This window comes from Pteropus vampyrus, unplaced genomic scaffold, assembly GCF_000151845.1.
Source record: "Pteropus vampyrus isolate Shadow unplaced genomic scaffold, Pvam_2.0 Scaffold283, whole genome shotgun sequence".
Lineage (NCBI taxonomy): Eukaryota > Metazoa > Chordata > Mammalia > Chiroptera > Pteropodidae > Pteropus > Pteropus vampyrus.
Window position 1 is genome coordinate 265,114 of NW_011889064.1, and position 16,107 is coordinate 281,220.

The window sequence follows — 16,107 nt, forward strand, 5'->3', positions numbered from 1 at the left end:
TTGATCTATACTTTGTGTCTCAGCAAAACCTCTAAGGGCTACATGTCACGGATGGTTAGGAGTTTTCTCTGGCAATTTAAACTATGATAATTGAATCCACAAATGGCAAAGTTCTTCTTTACAGCAAAGGAAACCACTCTGGAGCCTCATAATCAAGATATAATGTGGTTGGGGTAAAGGCTTTCGTCACAAGCTCCACAAATATACTCGTCGGTGGTTTTTCAACTTTAATGAGCTTCTCAAGCCCCACTGTAGATATTCTGAGGCAGTAGAGATCAAGATTCTGCTTTTTAAATAAGGAGCATAGGTGATTCTGATGCCGGTAGCTGTTAGAACTGTTATTTGTGATACAGACAGAACTTATTACTGGTGTTTATTTTTTATGGACAATTTCTTCCCTCATGTCTCCAAGGGGTCCCTTTTCAGGAGAGGCAAATTTCATGTGCAGGGACTTCCGTCTGCGAAGGAAGTTGTAATCAGGGGTAAGGGATCGGATTACATTCTCACGCATGAACGGGGTCCCACTCAGGTCATCTTGTGCCTCCTCCACCAAAGCAGTATTCTCAGCCCTCCTCTTTACTGACACTGGGCTCCATGGGGCTGGGAGGGGAGTAGGTTGTGGAGCACTCTCTTCAACTCTTGGACAATGTTTCTATCCAACAGCGGATCCTGGGCAATGAAAAGGGCCGCAGATGGGATGTAGAGCTCCTTCTAGCTGGCAACATTTTCTGTCTTCTGCTGGATGTGAGTTTCTGTCCCGTCTGTCTTCGTTAGCCAGAAGAAAAACTTCCTCTTGCTGGCAGGTGAGATCACCAGTTTTGCTTGAGCTAATCATGCCCTTTTCAATGTCATCAGAGCTCTCTGTGGAGGGGAAAGGGTTCATTATGATACCTCACCAGATCTGAGGCCCAAACTGCTGGCCTCTGTGAGAAAGATGGGCAATGAACTCCACAGACACAATTTCCTCACGACCAGCCTTCAGACAGGGAACAAAAACACCTTCTTTTCTGAAGAAGCCAAAGTCAAGTGTACCCACATGAACTTGAGCTTTGTGTCTGTACTCCACTTTACATTGCCTGTATTTTTTATCTTCTGGTGTTTGATAAAGTTGGTTCCTGGCTGAAGGTGAGTCCCGAGTCCCATCAGGCAAATTCTCATCCACAAATGCAGCACTGACAATTGGCATAACTGGGGCGCAGGGCTGCAAAGGAGCAGCAGGGTGTGAGACAGCAGGCTCTGAGGTTGGCCTAAAGGGGACCTGGGGCTCGGGAGTCCATGGATCGAATTCCACAGATGAATCTTCCTGTACAATTTAAGCTGCTTTTTAAGTTCCTTTACCTTTGCTTTACGCTGTTTCTTCTCAGCTTGCAACCTTTGCTTTTCTGCTTTAAGAAAGTTCTCGTCAACCTGTTTCTGGAGGCTGGCTTGTGCCAGAGCAGCAGGAAGACAAGGAGTCCAGAATCTTGAGTGAGGGAACGGTTCAGAGGAACCCACAACAGGTCTCCACAACTTCAGCAGTACGTGGTTGGTATCGTGGGTGTATGGCCCTGATTCTCAGTCTTCACAGATACTGTAGGATGGACACAGGCTGCACTGGTGGCGTACACTAAAGATCCTCTCTTGACAGCTGCTGCAAGCAATATGTCAGCTGAACTGGTTTTCTGGCAAAAACAGTGTTTCCTCTGAAATAGTTCACGGAGACTTCTGAGGGACAGGAACCCAAGGATGGGTTCTGGAGGACAAGTTTCTCATGTAAGTTCTGTTCAAGCTTCTCAACAGTTATCTTTAACCACTTGCTCTCTGAATGTATCCAGGGAGCTTGTGAACAAGTCTGGGGGCTTGTCTTGAGGCTGGTCTGTGTCACATGGAGCAAGTGGAAACTGCTGTGCTGCAGGCTCCTCTGGGGTCTCCGTGTCTGATCCCAAGACTCTCACCAGTGAAGAATAATGTGCAAGTGGCTTTGTCCCTGCCCTTGCAACTGGTTGTTTCTCTGCACAGCTGAGGGAGGGGCTTCATCAACAACACGGTAGCCTTCCTGGACTTGCATTTACAGTTGGTTTCCCTGCTTAACTGCCCTCTTAAGTGCTTCTTTCTACTCTCCTTGACTGTTGATGAATATCTCTTCATTTTCCTCATTCCAACATTTTATTTGAATAGTGTTCAGATCAAACAAAACATTACCATAGCTTTGACATCAACCCAAGTTGTATTTTCTGGATCGGAAACCAGAGAGCTTTGAGTTTCATTTTTAAAAGTCACATTTAGAGTAACCTGTGGTTCCCTGCTTTGGGGCAGCTTCTCCCTCCTGGGGAGTGCCCACTGGAGGCCAGTGCAGGGAGGGTCGCTGCCAGCTCTGCTGCTATCCGTGCAGGCTTAATCTCCATAAATGTTTCTTTATTAAGAAAACCACTCATAACATTTTATATAAGCTTCCATACCTTTTTCTATGCATATACATGTAATTATTTTACCTATATGGATAATATGCATACTACTATGAATTTATGTTAATATAATTTGTCTAGTTCTCAAAGGTTCAGAGATTGCTCCCCCTTTCACAGCCTATATTGCACTAATTATGTGGCAGGTATATGTTCTAATGCCAATTCTTCTCCCCTGATATCTTAACATGACCTCAGTTTATGATGCAGCCTCAGAGCATACTATTTGTGCCTATTCCAAATACATTCTCATTAGATGCTTATCAGCCTAAGACCTGCCTATTTCCAGACCTCATCTTTCAAATAACCACAATTCCAATGAGAATTTTTAATCTATAAAATTGCATAAATTAAGGTTTTGAAGAATCAGAACAGTAAATTGAGCCCATATGGCTCAGACACTTGTCCAAACCAGACAGCTGCCCACTCCAGCGAACTCTATTTGCTCTGATTTCGGGATCTCAAGACAGCTATTTAGCATGCCTATGTGGAACAAATATACCAATTATAACACTAGTATTTCTGTTTGCACAAATTTTATATTTTTTCTTATAAGTGAATGCATTGTAACTTATACATTCATCTCCTATTTTTAATAAATTGAACCTAAGACATTGGTCATCTCTTATTGAGAGAGGAGAGGAGGCATCTGAAAAAATGCAAAGGAAAGGGCCTGCAGAAATAACCGACTCAGCGAGTTAAAACTGCTCTCTCTTCGCATGCTGCCCAGGGGTCTCCAGCTAACATGTTTTCCCATAGCTACCTCCCCCACCTCAAGGACTCTCTAGCTCACACCTGTTGATTCATAGCTTGTTATCCAACTAATGTTCTTATCTCTGTAGCTGTGTAGGAATAACAAGACTGTGTAAAACTGCTCGTTATATTACAATTAGAGCTTAGCCTTTGGATAGGAATCTGCTGAGTCGGTGCCGGCATCAATAAAGTGCTACTTTCTGCTTATAGCCTCAGTGTCCCGTCTCTCCGAGAATTCTATAACAGTGTTGATAGCGCCAAGGTCACGGGTTCTACAAGGCAAAATGACCTGTAAATAGATAAGACCAGTAGTCTGGAAATTCCTCCACCATTGCAGCCCCCCACCCGAAGCTCCTCCTCCCATCCTGAGTAAGGAGGCACATGTGAAACCTCAGACAAAGGAATCATGTGCCCCTTGCATAGACACTGCAAAAGTATGTAAGCTGTAATAAATCCAACTAGAGCAAGCACGTGCATGGAGTTGTTAACCCCACGCGCTCTCTGCCAGCCTAATAAATTCTCCTTCCTCTAACAAAGTTGTCTGAGCGTCGGAATTCCTCTGTCGTGTGTGTGTGTGTGTGTGTGTGTGTGTGTGTGTGTCGCTTCCTGCAACATTATTAGCTGACAATCAACTCCCTGTATCATCAAAGCTGAGGACCACAGAGACTTAGCCAAAACAATTTAATCATTGGTAGTAGCCTTATCTGGGCTCCTAGCCACCAGGTTCCTTAAAATACATTGTGTCACTCTACAGCAATTCCTGCTGTGTTCCACTCCCAGTGAAAAAAAAGTTTTGCCTCATCATTGTATTATGTAATATCTTGTTCCTTGCGTATCATTCAAGAAGGCCAATGAATTTTAAGTAACTTTTTAGTAGTATAATTTTCTTATATTAAATAAAGCATGGAATTCTAAAGCCTTTGGATTAAACTTTGTAGATAGAGCAACTTTAAAACCATTTCTCTTTTCTCTTTCTTCTGCTAACACCTACTCCCTTTAAGAATCAGCTCCAGTTTCACTTCAACCAGAAGACTTCTCTGATGCACCTCACCCCAAGGAATGTGCTTCCTTCTTTGAACTCCTAAATACCCTGTGTTTATTACTGCACTTATCGCATTGTATTATAATTTCATGCTTATGCTTTGACTGCCCTCCTACTGAGATCATTGAGAGCAGAGATTTTTCTTTGTAATCTCTAATGCCTAGCACAATTCCTTTTACACATGTTTCTTTATGAATGAACAAATAATAATGGATGTCTAAAGCACTAGTCAAACTTATAGGTCAAAGATAGCTGCATTACTTTAGATTTATTTACATATTAAATATGTATGCTTTCATATTTGATTGCACAAACCTGCACATCTGACAACATAATTACAATTATGACAATAATAATAGTAACAGTTATTGGGCTTTTACAATGACAACTATATACACATTAGCTCATTTAATCTTCAAAAACAATGCTTCAAAGTAACTGTTATTATTTCAAACTTTCAAATAAAGAAACTGATTCCAAACCCATACTTATGCTATATTGCTTTTACTGCCTAGTTCACCAAGCCACAGACAAATATATCGTATGTGTCACATATGGCACCCAGGCCCTCAGATCAAAGGTAGCCCCAAAGCCCAGGTACACTGGCGTGGTCTGCAGCTGTCTGTGTATTTTCTTCAAGCTCTCCCTCTTCTCAGTGGCAATGCACGTCTACATTTGTGAAAGTTCTTTTTATTTAGCCTCGCAAAATCCTATGATTTAAGAAATTAGACTATGAAGGAGAGAAGAGAAAAATGACCATTACTAGAAGTAAAAATAAGATGAAAGATTTTGTTTTTGTTTTTAATGATAGATTTCAGCAGGTTTATATGTTTTGCAAAAAGAAAGAGTATAGAAAGAGAAGTCAAAGATAGAGGACAGAGAATAAACACTTGATAGTACGAGGCTGAATTAGAACTAAGAAAGGGAAAGAAGATAGAAGTATTAGACACAGGCAGACAGATTGATCTTAGATGATAAGAGGAAGAATTCCTCCTTTATTGAAACAGGCTGGAACAAAGAGCTCATGGGTGGAAATGCAGGTACTTACTTGTGTAAGATTGCTAGAGGCAAGATGAAAGAATTCCCACATTATGACTTCTACTTTCTCTCTGTAGTAGGAGGTGGGGCCATATGCTCAGAACAAAGGAAACGATAAGGGAAATATGAAGCGAGTTGAGACAGTCTTTGTTGAAGGGAGAAAGCAAACCGACTAAAGAAACATAATAGCGTGGCTAGGCGGAGTTGAAGATCCATCCGAGGATGAGACTTATGAATGCTTAATGGCACCAAACTTTTCTGCTGATTGGTTTTCCCCACCAGAGCTCAGCTAATGGAGTGGAGGCACAGACAAAACAGAGAGTTAGATCCATCTAGGTATTTTGTCAACAGGGTTAAATGGTAATTGCGATGCTGTTTAGGAGAGGCTTCAGTCAGTACACTGTGATGCAAGGTGGTCCTGTTGAAGCTCCAGCAACTCAATGATGTCAGTTCAGTCCTTTTCAGAGCAAATCGTTACAATGCAAAGAGGTTAGTTTAGAAAAGTGTCAACATAAAATAGAACCATAGCAACTTTTTACCAGATTAAACATTACAGATCTTAAGATTTAGCTAGCTCAACAGTTTAACTTTAATGGGAAAATATGTGCTTTCATTTATCTATGTTATGTAAAATCTTAAACTGTCTTACTTACCATCACATCTCCAGTGCCTAGCACAATTCCTAATACATGTTAAATGTACAAAAGTGTTTAGGGAATTAATACTACAATAGTAAAAGTCGTTGCAATAATAAAGTATTCTTGGAAACCACAGTCTTGGGTAAGATGACTCAACATGATAAGGATATTGGTTCTTCCTAAACTAACTTAAAAAATTAACACAATCTCAACAAATAGCAACAAAAGTTTTATGAAATCAGATAAGTTTTTATTAAAGTTCATATGGAAAAACAAACATGCAAGAATAATTAGCAAGACATTAAAATAAACAAGAACAAAGGGGATTAACCCAAGCAAACATTAAAATATATTATAAAGCCTCTATAATTAAAACAGTGTGGTAATGGAACATAGATAGATAGACCAATGGAATAGAATAGACCTGGTACATATGAAAATTATTGTATGATAAAGATGGCATCTCAAATCATTTTGGACAAAGATGGACTTTTGTAATAAATAATGCTGTGAAACTTCTTAACCATTTGGAAAAAAATAAAATTATATCCATGACAAATTTAAGAATAAACTTCAAATGCATTAAGAATCTAAAAGTAAAAAAGGAAGTCATATAAACATTAGAATAAAACATGGATAAATTATTTCATATTAACACAGGGAAAAGCTTTAAAATGACAAAAATTAGCAAATGATCAAAATCTAGAGGAATAAAACTAAAGATTTATAAATATGACTATGCAAAATTACAAAATTTTGCATGGCCAAAAATCACCATAAACAAAGCCAAAAGATCCCTCCAAACCGTGAAAAAATTTTGCAATGTACATTATAGATAAAGACCTAATATCCCTAATATATAACAAACTCTTAAAATATGAGAACAAATGACCAAAATCTGGTAGAAAAAAAGACATGAACATATAATTAACAAACAAGATATAATAATGGCTATTAAATATAAGAATAGATGTTCAAACTCACTCATAGATATATATAAGTTAAAGCAATACTGAGATGTCAATTTTCACCTAACAGACTGGCATACATTCTGTTGGCCAAGGCTTCAGAAAAACAAGCATCCTCTTACTTGGTGGTGAAAATACAAACTGGTGTACCCTTTTGGGGGAAAATTTGGCAAACAAATTAGTATATCAAAAGTATATAGGTATTTAATTTTTGACTCAGCAATCCCTCTTCTAGAAATTTTACGCTAAAGATACAACCTCCAACAATATGAAAATACCTATGGACATTGCAGTATTGTTTGTAATTGCAAAATATTAGAAACAATCTAAATGCTCATACACTGGAAACTGTATAATAAACTGGTAATCCAGAAGATGCTGTAAGAAATAATCATCTCTATAAACTGCTGTGGATATAGTTTTAAGTTAAAAAAGGAAAGTATGAAAGAGTTTGAAACCTGTATAATTTTATTAACCAATAAGTTAACCAACCCTAATAATTTAATTTAAAAAAAGAAAGAAAAAAATTAAAAAGAGCATTTAGTATGATTGGTTAATACAGGGGTGTATAAGAATGAAGTGTAAAGAATGTGGGAATTGGAGCAAGGTAGGAGAAATGGGAGGGGAGGTGTGACACTTCTCTGTGTTCTAAATTTTAGAACCATATTAATGTTTCATCTATTCAGAAAATATATAATTTAAATCAACCAGGATGGGAAGAGAGGACAGACTCAAACTGGAATAACAACAATAATACATGAACTTAAATATATTACAAATGAATGTCATAACCACTCCAAAAGGGTTGGTAAAGAAAAAATAAATAAATAAATGAAGGAAGATTACTAAGGGTAATTGGGAAACTTTTAAGGTAATAGATTATCTTGACTATGATGATGGTTTCATGTATATACACATATGTCAGAATATATGTACACTTTAAATTGCACACTTTAAATATGTGCAGTTTATTATATGTTAATTATATCTCAGCAATGCTGTTAAAAAAACACTGCTACAACAGATACATTCGGCAAAAGTCAGAGCATGGAAACTCTACAGGACAGCAATCTGGTTACTTCAACAAATAAATTTTGTGACGAAAAGAAGAGGAAGAGGAAGTAATAGATTTAAAAAGACTTAAGACATAGTAATGAAATGTAAAAGTTGCAGAGTGGACTCTGGATCCTAATCCAAAGAAATCAAATTTAAAAAAATCTGAGATAATTGGGAAAATCTGAAAACTGAGTAGTTAATGATATTAAGGAATTACTGTCAAATTGTTACCTATTATAATGGTATTGTTATTATGTTTTTAGAAAATAGTCTATCATTTAGAGAGATGAGGATAAGAGGTCTAGATGAATGTTGGTCAGATTATTGAAGTTGGTGACGGTGGCATGTGGTTTTATTCCAATTTAGTTTAAGTATAACATTTTCCATAATAAAATTTTTAAAAATTATTCTTAAACTGTATTTTAGATATAATAAACTATATTTTAGATATATAAACTGCTTTTTCCCCTGTGGTATTGTAGGGAAGGAAAAAGATTTCCTCAGCTCTCTTAGGGTTTCTGGCTGGGCCTGAAAATTCAACTGACAAAGACTGATTAACAGGAAAAAAGCATACCCATTTTATTGAATTTTTACATATATATCCGAGACTTCACAAGAGAATGAGACCCAAAGAAGTGACTAGAGCAGGAATACTATTAAGTCAGACAATTAAAGCTGAAAAGATAATTTTCTAATGAGATTAGTGCCTATCTAAAGGTTAGTTTGAATTCTTAAAAGAAATAACCTTGGAACATTTGCATGCACAAAATTTTACAGAAATTTGGAATAGAAAGCCTTTTTAAGAAAGGTAACATTAACTGAGTGCTTAACGCATGCCAGGTTATTTCATAATTATATGATATTAGGTATGATTATAGGTTCTTTCGATGGCTGGACACAGTGCAGTGACTCTTGGCTGAAAGGCGGAACTTTTTGTTACAGCTCCAAACTAGCAGGCTGTGAGGCAAGGCCACACAGCAGTTTGCCCCTGGGACAGCGTCAGAAAGCTGGAGCTGTAAGAGCAGTTTTATGGCAAGCGAGGTGGGGTTAGCTAGGTTTTGTGACTTCCTGAGGGTTGGATATTTTGAATAATTCTGTAGGCCTGGAGGTTGGAGAGGCCCTCCCTGAGTGTTAGGTCTCTGGGGGCCTCTGGCAGTTGGGTATTAGATACTGTAACCAAGGGGTGTTAGAGCTTGAAAAGGAAAGTAGTAGGGGCGCAGTCTGAGCAAACCGCCTGCTTTTGGGGTTTGGGAAATGGAGGAGAGTTTTTAGCCCTGACTTCAAATCTAGATCAAGAGAGCACTTGTCAAATATTCTATCACGCGGATATTGTCAAACCACTTTAACTCTATTAATATGTGGTATTTATAACACATCTATAACAGTAGGTACTAGCATTGTTATTCCCATGAGGAAAACAAAGGCACAGAGATATAAGGTTACTTGCCTGGTTAGTGGCAAAACGAAGATTTAAAACCACACAATTTTGTTCCAGAAACCAAATACTTTAACCACTATTAGTTCACCAGATTAAAGCAAGGAAAGAAGTAAAAATAAGTTATCCCCTAGGCCATCAAATCCTAGTGTCAACAAGAGGTATAGCCTGGAGAGCATAATGGATCAAAAGGTGAATTGTCATTTTCTTAAGAGTATCAGAATTTCTCTAAGTGATTGAGAGGAAAAGTCCTAGAGATTAAAGATCAAGCTTATTGCTTTACTTAGCTTATTGTTTATTTGGAAAGGCTTGGTAAAGTCTCTGTTTGGGAGCATGGGCGTTTAAAGTCATTCTCCTGGTGGGGCTATTTGCATTTCCATCATCCATGCTGTAGGATGATCCACTGACACTGAAATTCAATTTCACATAACTCAGGTCCCCTACTGTTTAGGGCTACTTGGGGAAAAACAAAATTTAAGATTGTCCTTGATTTCAAGGTGTTTAAGGAGAATACACACACAAAACACACATGAAAATTAGTGGTATAAATAGTAAGTGAAGCAATAATTCAGAGAAGGAAATGTCGAAATGTATCAAAGCAGCTTTACATACAGTTCATTCCTCTTTGGGCCTCATAGAACTTATACTTGTGTGGCACTTAATATTATTCTATCTTGCATTGTAGTAATTCGTGTACTTACCTAAATTTTAATACCAGATAGTGAAATCTTCCACCAGGACAGATATTACAAACTTTCTAATTAGAGATCTTATAGTATCTAGCATAGTGACTTATTATTATTTTTTTTACTAAGTCCTCCAAAGTGCTTCTTGACTAGAGCTGAGCCTTCAATGACAGAGTGGTTTGAAAAAGGAAGAGAAGATGCAGCATTATTTTCAATAACCGAGATATGGAGGCAACTTAGGTGTCTATCAATGGATAAATGGATAAAGAAGAGGTGGTACATATAAGTAATGGAATATTACTCAGCCATAAAAAAGAATGGAATCTTGCCCTCTGCAACAACATGGATGTACCTAGAGGGTATTTTGTTGAGTGGAGTAAGTCAGACAGAGAAAGACAAATGCCATATGATTTCATTTACATGGAGAATCTAGAGAACGAGATAAACAAACAAACAAAATAGAAACAAGCTCACAGATACAGAGAGCATTTTGATAGTTGCCAGATTTGGGAGGAGGAGGGTAATAGATGCAGGAGGGAGGGGATTAAGTGATACAAATTGGTAGTTACAAAATAGTTGTGGGGATGTAGCATGGGGAATATAGGCAGTAGTATCATAATAACTATGTATGGTGTCAGATGGGCACTGGATTTATCGGGGTGATCACTTCATAAGTTAAATAAATGTCTAATCATTGTGTTGTACAACTGTAAGTAATATAATATTGTATGTCAACTATAATTGAAAAAAATAAAAATAATTTTTTTTTAAAAGGAAGAGAGGAAAGGAATAAGCTAGGAGAACAACCTTATTGAAAATGGAAAGAAAAGACAAGCAATTTCAGACCAAGAGGTAGACCAGCAGAGAGTTCACCCAGGAGAGAGAAAATGAGATAGAAAGGCATTCATACTGTAAAGACTAAGCTATGAAATTTGAACTTTCTTGTATAGACTGGTGGATTTCAATAACTCAGGCTAGGGAGAATTTGCATCTTTTGGGAAGGTTGTTGAAATCCTGGCCCAGAGAAGATCAGATTGATAGTAGAGCATTAAGCAACCTTGAGTATTTTGAAAACACTTCCTGGATGATTTATACACCAAGTTGTTGTTTTTGGCAATGGAGACTTTGGAAAAAAAAAAAAAAAAGGGCAACAACAACTACAGAAATGACAGAAATGGAACTGTTAAGGTGTCCATCCAAAGTGAAAAAGCTTGATCTGAAATATACTTCACATTTCAAAGTGTACAGTAGCCAATTTAAAATGCCTGGTTCTAGTTACAGTTTATTGTTAAGATGATTTATTTATTCAGTGAGGACACCTTCAAATATTTTTATTTTGTTTATATAAAATGAAATATTCTAAGAATATTTTAAAATAAAAATAAAATTTTTAGAATAAAAAATTTGGAAAATACTGTCATGTGGGGACTTCAAATATCACTTCAAATCCCACAGTACAGAAATATCCATCATAATATGCTCATGTAATTCTTTGCTTTCCCTCTCCTATTTCCACTTAAAAATGGTATCCATTTGGATATATAACAATGTATATATAAATATACATTCAGTAAAACAAATTTGCTTATGATACCATTGGCAATTGATTCCCATCCTCCACTGAGTCACCATTTTTATTTTATTAACCTTGCAAAAGTGTGTCCCTTATATTAAATTATTTAATTTCTGACTCTGCTCATAGCATTATGGTGGAGTTTTACCGTACATACTTGTTTTATCTTAACTGTGTCAGTGCAACTTGGCCCTCCCTACAGATTTTATGTAGTGCAAGCCATGCTGACATGGAAGGTATGCTTCTCTTCCTCACTCCATAATTTGTACTGTCATCTGGCATCAGAACAATGCTCTAATGGCCCCAAGTTTCATGAAGTCTTTGAAATCTGCTTCTGCCTCTGCCTGAAGCCCCTTTCACCTGCAAAAGCTCAAAGCAAGGTGACAAGGTAGGCAAGTTATGGAAGAGACACCATGCTTTTCTCTCTATCTCTTCTTCCTTCTCCCTACCCACTCCGCTTCCTCCTGGTGCCATGCACAAACCAGTTCTCCAGTTTTCTTTCTCAGAGCAAACCAATTCAGATAGATGGATGTGGACTCATGCATTCATCAGACACATCTAAACATGAATCCTAGTTTAGCTCAGCCAAAGATTCCACACTACTTCAGCCTAGTTAATAAGAGCATTCCTTAGAAGATGAACAATAAGAAGACTGCCTTCATGACTATTAACATATTGTCCCTGAGTCATTTGTTTTTTATAGCCAACTTTTAAAAACATGACTTGTTATTCAAGAGGAGTTTTCAGGATATAAAAAATCATTCCTCAATTTATTTGGCAGTAACAATGGCTGTTATGGTTTTTATTCAACTTTGCTTCTATTATGAATTATTGTTAACACAGCATTTCAAACAAATTACTTCATTGCAAATGTTGAACAGAAAAGCACCTACAAGTGCTTTAAATGGTCATCAGCCACAACAAGAAATCAATCTGCCCTGTGCTGTGAGGAATGCAGCTTGAGAACTGCACCTTGTGTCACCAAGCAAGAAGAGGAAACAGAAAGAAAATACAGTCCTGCTAATGAAAGCACCAAGGGGCAAGCTGTACCCTAGGTTGCAAAATCCATACCTGAGAATGGAGAATCACCTTGATTCTTGAATTTGAGATCCTGAATTTACTAAACAGAGTAAAAGATTACCCTCTAAAGTTTTACATTATGACTTTCTATTCTTCAGGCTCTAACTTTGACTTGTCTGTCACTCAATTAGTTGAGGTACATCAAAATGATTCTTTCAAAAATAATTCATAAAAGTTTCATTTTCAAAGTCCTTGAAAATGTGTTACCTTAACTCATGAACTAAAAATGACTCACTATAAAAATGCCATGGTCACAACCTTTTCCCTCAAAAAAGTCTGTGGCTGATTCTCCATTGGTAAAATCAGTTCGATTTTAATACTTCGTAAGTATCATTTTCCATATCGCCCCTACTAGAATGCTCAACAGTGTTTTTTGTTTGTTTGGTTGGTTTGGTTTTCGTTATTATTGTTTCTCATTTGTACTAATTCAGTACCTACTATTTTCTTAATAACTGGACTGTAATTACCCCTACAGAGAGACCCACCTTTGTTGAGAGAAGGCTTTGATGAGCCTGAAAGGTGAAGGTTTAACCTCCAGAGCCAGTGAACTGATGGATCTAAGCTTGAGAGAATTTGTGCCTAAAAGAATGTGCTAGCTGCTGAGAGAGGAGAGGGAAGAAGTTCCCAGAGTTTAGGTGTTGGTAGCAGCAGAGAAAAGGAGACTCAGGAGGTGTAAAAAGTCAGCTAGGAAATCAATGGAAAAAATAGTCATTAAAAACTACCCTTTAAATTTAAAAAAAAAAAAAAGTTTGCTGAAAAGATTCTCAGCGGGGTAGTATTTGACACATTTATTTTACTTGTCAAAGTAAGAAATAGCCAAAGCTGGAGATAATTTTTATAAGAGTTGATCTGAGTCAAACTGATGACATCTGCTGGGGAGCAAGACCTCAAATGCTCCAGAGAATAACAGTTTTACAGCTTCTTTCATGTATTTGAAATTAATGAGGCAACATAGAGAAGACTACATAAAGCAGGGAAGAAGCAATAATGGGATGAGATTACATGGTAGTGAGATTATGTGCTCTCTTGAGGGCCTGAAAAGGGGCATTTCGAAGGTGTGTTAACATAGATGCACAGAAACAATGGACAGGGTTTACTTAAGGAAAAGATATATATTTTACTGAAGAATTTAGCCTGGGGTGTAACTATCCACCATGACATGCCTAGTTAGTAATTTAACCTCACAGACCACCCTGTGAGGTTACTTTACATAGAACCCCCTTTTACATCCACATCTCTGTCCATATCTACATTTATTTTTTACCAAACCATTTGAAAGTAAGTTGCAGACACCATGACACTTCACCACAGTATGTATGTTCCTTAAAGACTAGAACATCCTTCGGCACATCCACAATATTATTTTCATACCCAACAAATTCCAAAAATATACAATACCTTCTAATATATAGTCCTTATTTATTTAAATTTCTCCAAATGTTCTCCCCCCAAATATCTTCTGCAGATATCTCCACACACGCACACAAGCCCCATTTAGGATCCAATTAAAGATCACATGTTGTTTTGGATTGTCATGTCTATTTAATTACCTTTAATCTAGAGTACTTCCTTCATGTCTTTTCGGGGGGTAGGGTTTGGGGGGGTATATATCTATTAAATAACTACATTTAAAAAAATGATTTAGGCCAGTTTTCTTGTAGAATGTCCCACAATCTGGATTTACCAGATTCAGGAATGGCTACGTAATTTGTGAGGCCCGGTGAAAAATGAAAATGCAGGACCCTTTGTTCTCAGATTAGTAAGAATTTCAAGACAGTGAAAACAGAACATTAAACCAAGCATGGATCCCTTCTAAGGGTGAGTATTTGACTGCATATGCCATGTGCCCATGAGGCAGGCCCTACCAGATTTTATCCTCATCATTTGATTCAGGTTAAACATTTTTGCCAAAACTACCACATAGTTTATGTGTACCTCTCATCATATCACTTCAGGAGAAACACTCAGATTTGTCTATTTAGCTCAAGAAAGTTTTCTTGACTGTGTTCTCTTCAATGTTTCAATTCTAATTAGTTCAATTTCACCTTTAGGAACACATATCATTCTTAGGTTGAATTCTAAAGTCTTTTGTGTCTCTCACCTTTACCTCCCTTCTCATTTATCTTCTCCCTATATTTTCTGAAGGGCCTCATCAATTTGTCCTTCAAATTACTGGCTCAATTATTAAGTGTTGATTTCCGCTCTTTACAATTAGCTTCCAATGGAAATGTCAATTCTACTATTACATTTTCAGTTTTCTATCAATCCTTTTTTATTCTATCCATTTCCCTTATCATCTCATGCATTTTCTTTTCAACCTGTTTTTCTTTATAAATTTTCTTCTCTTAGTAAATAGAAGCTATGTTTTCTCATATCCCATAGAAGATGCTAAAACATTTTTAATAATTCTTTTTTGGTTCCTGAAATTAGTTGTTTTTAGAAATCTGAGATTTCAAGATGATGTCCTCTTCCCCTCATTCTGCAATATTTGTCAAAGATGTCATGTCGTACTGGTTCTTATTTCCGATCACCGATCTTTAAATTGAAAGAGCTAGGATATAATGTGTGTTTCTCAACACAGAGAGTATTCAAATTTTTCTTGGCACCACTCCCTCAGAACTCCTTTCTCAGACTACAGCTGTCTGAAAGATTGATAGGCACAGTTTATACTCAGTTCCTTGTATCCAGGAGTTGCTCATTCAGTTTACTCAACTAAAGTGAAATAGGATCTTTTCCTAGTAATGTTTCTGGAGTTTTGGCCCTAGTTTATATCAAAATGTTAATTTCTAGCCATTTACTAAGAATCAACTGCCTAAAATTTGTCTTCTTGTTATCTTCATTTAAAAATATCAGTAGCAGCCAGTTTCATCAGATATTTATTAAACATTTTACATTTATTCATTGTTATGTACCATTCAGGCTTAAATCCTTTCTTATAACCTGAAAGAAGAGTGAGGATGTTTAATACAGGAATATTTTACATCCATAGTCAAAGTTAAACACCACTAAGAAAGAATCGTGTTTTGTAATTGTTTTTATTTGGCATTTGTACTTCTTTCTGTAGAATGAAAAGAAGATACTAAGATATTAAGTAAATAAAATTTGGAGGTAAAGACAGGATAAAAATATTTATCAGCAGGGTGAAAAAGTTTGTCTCGTTTAGAAAAAGATTAAATTAAACCACTAAATCAGTATTCAACTTGTATAGAAACCTCTCTTACTAACTTCCACTTCTCCTACTGTAGTCAACCCATTCCTAACTCACATCTCACCCTTATACCATGGTCCTGAAGCCAAGACATGCTAATGGCCTTCTAATCACTGATCAATGGCAGCCCTTCTTTTGTGTACTCAATTTACAAGACACCAGCAGTCTGGAAACTACTATAGTTTCCAC

At 36.9% G+C, this 16,107-nt stretch overlaps 1 pseudogene; it reads right to left on the reverse strand.

Annotated features, from left to right (window-relative positions):
- Positions 1-373: 373 nt before the first annotated feature.
- On the reverse strand, positions 374-3,198 carry LOC105302804 (annotated as a pseudogene).
- Positions 3,199-16,107: the final 12,909 nt, after the last annotated feature.